The sequence below is a fragment of the Gavialis gangeticus genome, unplaced genomic scaffold (assembly GCF_001723915.1).
Source record: "Gavialis gangeticus isolate Ggan-Ray unplaced genomic scaffold, GavGan_comp1, whole genome shotgun sequence".
Taxonomy (NCBI): Eukaryota; Metazoa; Chordata; order Crocodylia; family Gavialidae; genus Gavialis; species Gavialis gangeticus.
The window spans coordinates 17,843,168-17,847,323 of NW_017729016.1; positions in this window are offsets into that span (position 1 = coordinate 17,843,168).

Here is a 4,156-nt window from a genome sequence, read left to right on the forward strand (position 1 = left end):
GTGCAAAGCCAGACTAGCGAGCCACATGGGGCTGGGCTGGGTCCATACCCCCCGCAGCCCGGGAGACATCCCCCCTGCCACTCCCCAAACCCCACATCCCCCTGCCACCCTCCCCCTTACCTTGGACAGTGCCTGGGGCCGAGGCAGCAGGAGAACAAAAGAGACACTCTGGCTGACACCAAAGCATCTCTTTTGGAGGACTGACCTCCTGGCACAGTCTGAAACCGTGCTTTGCTCCACTTTTCTGCGGAGCGTCTTTTTTAGACCCCTGGCTATCCAGGGGTCTAATTTTCTTTTCTTGCAGCACGGGGAACACATACAGGAACAAAAAAACGTCTCTTGCCCTGCTGCAAAGGAGTTTGAGGTGGGGCAAGAGCCACGTGCACGCTCATCTGGACGCGCCCATTAAAGGCATGCAACCAGCTAGTCACAGGAAGGCTACACTAAGTTAACACCCTTTTTATGTGTGGGCTAGCACTCAGGTCTCCTGGCCCCTGAATCTAATGTTAGATGGCAGGTTTGCTTCTATACTAGAAGCTATAAATCCAGGTACCAGGCATGGAGTTACCTGACTAAGCTGAAGCCACTTTACTCACTAGATAACTTCAATACTAGGCTGAGCCACGGCACAGCTGAAGCTGAGGGCTTCTCTGCAGTGGTTTCCTGTCATTCAGAAGAAAGGGTTCAGTTGGCAGGATGGCTAACGGGGATGTTTTCATAAACAAGTCTCTGCACAGTGAAAAGCTCTCAAGCTTCCAACAATTAGGAAGCTAAAAAAATAGTGATTATTTTTTTTTGCACCTTTCTTTCCTCTGAGCTGTCTAAGTTTCCCTACTTTGCTGTTCCTTGCAGTTTTTTTACAGCACTCTATTCTTCCAGCCCCTTGGTAGCACTGGGAGGTTGGGACTGGCATCCTAACTTTGACAGCAAGAGGGAGAAATCTAAGTGGTGTGGAAATCAAAGCAACAAGAACACCAAAACTAGCAGGGAGTAGAAAGATTGAGGAGAGGAGGGTGGCAAAACAAACCCTGCTGCCAAGAGCCATGTGGTTCTTAGATGGAAACAGGATCTGTACACACAGAACTTACCTGTCACTGAACCCAGGGCAATCCCACCAGCTGCAGGGATTTCCCCAAGGACTTCCACTCTGAGCGCTACAGAGAACTGGGGATTGAGTTTGAAATGAGCCACAGCTCATGGACCTTGCTTTTTGAGGGATCTTCCTCCTGTACCTTTCATTGGAACCAGGCCTCTGGAACATCCCAGAACTGGGGCTGGCAACTTAGGGCCCACGGACCAGATCTGAGAGCAATGAGATCCAGTCTTGCTCAGAGGATTGGTGGCATGAGGCTGCCCTGCACTGCTTATCTGCTCCATAGCGCCCCCCTCCACCACAGAGCCTGCTGCCCTACAGTGTCTGAGCGTACACCTGCTGCTAAGGGGTTGGTCTGAAATCTGGCTGATCAGCAGGGCAGAGAATGGTTTGATATGCATGAGCCTCCCAGGTGTGGCCTCCAGGGTGTGCCCTTTGCAGGGGGGCCCAAGCTCTCAGCCTGATTTCACCTTCTGCAGTAGAGTTGCCTGCTTCTGCATAACGAACCCTGCCACAGTCTTGTTAGGCAGGGAGGAATCAGGGCTATAATCCCTAAGGCTTCATAAAATGCCAGCCTTTTATTTATAAGTTGCTCCCTATCAGTGAGTCTTCTCCTCTAGAAAGAACATCATGTCAAACTAATCTGACTCGAGTCTTCCGTAGGAACAATAAACGTAGTTTGACACTGGGGCTCTTTAATTCCTATGCACCAATGGCCCCAGCACAGCCAGAGGATAGAGGCTTTTCCTGTCTTGCAGAATTTGGGATTGCATAAGAGATCTGCAAGCACATGCCCTGGTTGTTCAGGAGTTTGTGTCCTGCACACACACAAGCCCTCAAAGGTTGCAGGTATCTTGCTCTGTAGCACCTCATTGCGTAGGTTCAGGGACACGTTTAGGCAATGATCTGCCCATATAGGACACCGATGGTGATGGACAACGCGGTAGAGATGGGACGAACTTCATGGCTGTGTGAACAGGCCTGCAGGGGCTGACCTGATCCATCATGGAAGGAGTCCCAAAAGGCTCACACCAAATCCCTGCAGTTTTAAAGACCCCAAGCTTTCTTTGTGCCTATAGGAGACAGACATACCCGTGAGGCTTGTCCAAATGCACAATGCAGCCCTCTTAAGCAAATTCTCTGCTGCCTTCACCTGTTTGTTAGAGTAATGCTTTGAGCATGTGGCCAGATACATCCCCATCAGGAGCTGCAAAGAAAACACAGCATCAAAACCATTAAGACTCAAGAGTCAGATCCAGCTTGACATGTTTGTGCAGCAGCCCTGGAAGCAGAAACCTTCCCCCTGCCGCCATCAGTAATGTCACTTAGAAAAACAATGTTTTCAAAAGGCCGCTCGTGAAAGAGGAAGGAATCGCAGCTTATTTTGGGAGAGCGTCATCTCCACTCAGTGCGACAGAAACCCCATCCTCTCTGCACTGAGTGCAGATGTGAGTCTTAGGTGTATTTCTTTATTTAACACATTTCAGCACTGTTCTGGTGAATGATTGTTCATCTTTTTAACCACTTGTGCACAGGCAGCAGACTGCACAACAGATCGTTGTTTTTGGTTAGCCCTACACAAACGGGGCCTTAATGAATATTGGCAAAGTGGGGGCTGTTTTAATTGATGGGGCAAAAAAATCTACAGCTGTACTTTTAATTCGTAGCTCTTATGAATCTATATCACCCGTGATTAGCAAAGGAAGATACAGCTGGAAGGGACATGAAGAAGGTCCCTAAAGAGGTCCAGCCCCCTACCCGGACAGTTTAGATATCTCTATCTAAACCATCCTCCGCACGTGCTTATCTAAACCTTCCAGTAACAGATTCCACAACCTCATCGTGCGTCCGGAGTTAAGAAAAAAACCACTCCAGAGTAAATCATGCGTCTGCATCCTTAGTTCTTGTTGTTTCCTTCTGGACTCTTCAGGTTTCCTGCATCTTTTTGAAGCCTGTTGTCCAAAGCTCCAGATGACACCTCCGCACTGCTGAGTGAGTGGCAGAACTGCTTCCTGCAACTTGTACATAACGCTCCTGTTCACACATCCCCATCTTAGTTTTTTCAGGCACAATATCACCCAGCTGTCTCCCTCAGCTTGCATTCAGATCTGCCCTGCAGTGCTGGTGACAGCTTAGCCAGTCATTCCCCCATTTTGCACATATTTCTGTGTTTGGTTGCTCCTTCCTAAGTGCAGTGCTTTACACTTCCCCTTACTAAATTTCATTCAATTTATTTCAGACTATGTCCCTAATTTATCCAACTCATTTTGAACCCTAATTCTGTCTTAAAGTATCTGCTACCCTACTGAACTTGGTATCATCTGCAAGCTTACTCCATCCACTCCTGCAAGTCATTAAGTTGTGAAACAGAGCCAGACCCACGACAGACTCCTGCAAAACCCCACTTGATACCTCCTCTCCTGTTTTGACATTAAGCCAGAACTATTCAGTGGGCACATCTACACAAGATGCTTACGGCACAGCAGCCTCATAACACTGCACAGTAGTGTGCTGGTCAAAAACTATGTCAATATGCTATCGCGCAGTGTTATTAGGCTACTGTGCAGTAACCGTCACAAAAAACTACGCCTGTGCTACTGCGCAGTAACTAGTTACTGCACATTTAGCTAGTACTTCATTGAATAATAAACTAAATGTGCAGCAACTACTGTGCATTAATGAACATGTAGATGTGCCCAGTGAGCATGAACATCCAACCTGTTATATGCACATATGACCACAGTTCCATCTAAGCCATATTTCTTTAGCTTACTTAGAAGAACCTCATGGGGAGCCCATGTACAAAGCCTTATATACATTCCCATGTGTGTCTTTGAAAGTATATATGTATATAAAATTCAACTGGGCCTCTAGCAACTTCTATTCTGCAGTTGTTTGGGGATGTAGGGGGATGGTTAGGAAGGCCAAGGCAGAGATGGAACAGGGGCTGGCTTCCCGGATTAAGGGCAACAAGAAGTCCTTTTTTAAATACATAGGGAGTAGAAAGAAGGCCCCAGGAAATGTGGGGCCCTTGCAGGACAAGACGGGGAATCTGGTTGTCAC